We start from the raw sequence: 1,089 nt of genomic DNA, 5'->3' as shown, positions 1-1,089 counted from the left end.
TCCCCGCTCCGCAAGAGCGAGTCCAACCTGGTCGACCGCTCCAAGACCACCAAGAACCTCACCCCGATCGGCCGCGTCGACCCCAACGGGTTCGCGGAGCTGCTCGGAACGGACGTCGACGAGGAAGACGAAGACGTCGCTGGCGAACCCGTTGGTGGCAAGGCGGCGTCCAAGGCGACCCGCGGATCCACGCCGTCGGCCACAAACTCGGTGCTAGCCGCCTGCACGTGCAGTTTCCGCCCCCTGCTCGCCGCTCACAGCCAGTCTCGCGCCCCTGTTCAGGGCGCGACGGTCAAGCCCAAGACCCCCAAGACGGTCAACAAGACGGTCGACCCCAAGACGACCACGACGGCCACGCCGAAGGGCTCCGTCTCCGCCTCCGGCTGGCTCTCGTGGCCCAAGCTCTGCTGGCCGAAGGTGCTCTGCATCATCTGCACCTGCCTCATCGCCGCGAGCGGCGGCGCCTTCGCCTACTTCTCGCACGGCTCCGACGCGCTTCTCCCTTCGGTCGTCGCGCCCGTTTCGGCTGCGCCCGGGTTCGAACGTCACGCCGGCTTCTGCGACGTAAACGGCGGCAACTGCCAGGAGGAGTACAGGGGTTTCGGCGAGAGCGCCGAGATGTGTGAGCTGCGCTGCCTGGAGTTTCCGGCTGGCGCCAGGGCCTGCACCGCCGTCGAGTACTGGCACCTCACGAAGCGTTTGCCGATGTGCAAGGTGTTCACATGCGAGGGCGACATCACGCGCGCGTTGAAGGCGCCGGCGAACAACGTCGAGTGCCTCGTCAAGACCGAGAGTTCGAACGTGGCATTGCGCTCGAGCTTTGGTGGTGCCGGCGGCGGCGCCTCGCCCTTCCCGCCGCCGCCACCCCCTCCGCCGGAGCGGCCTGCGCCGTTAGACCTGGCGGTGTTGAGGAGGCAGTCGACGTTGTTGGCGGGCGCCTTCAACGCGCGGGTGATGTCGTCGCCGCATGTGAACACGTTGCTGATCGGCAGACGCGTCGTGAGGTGGCAGTAGTCGGCGGCGGTGCAGGCGCTGGGGGATCATCTAGAGTCGAGCTGCCGGAATGCCAGCTTGGTGCTGGACGTCGTT

The sequence above is a fragment of the Emiliania huxleyi genome (genome assembly GCF_000372725.1).
Source record: "Emiliania huxleyi CCMP1516 unplaced genomic scaffold EMIHUscaffold_56, whole genome shotgun sequence".
Classification (NCBI taxonomy): domain Eukaryota; phylum Haptophyta; order Isochrysidales; family Noelaerhabdaceae; genus Emiliania; species Emiliania huxleyi.
This window is presented reverse-complemented; position numbering follows the sequence as displayed.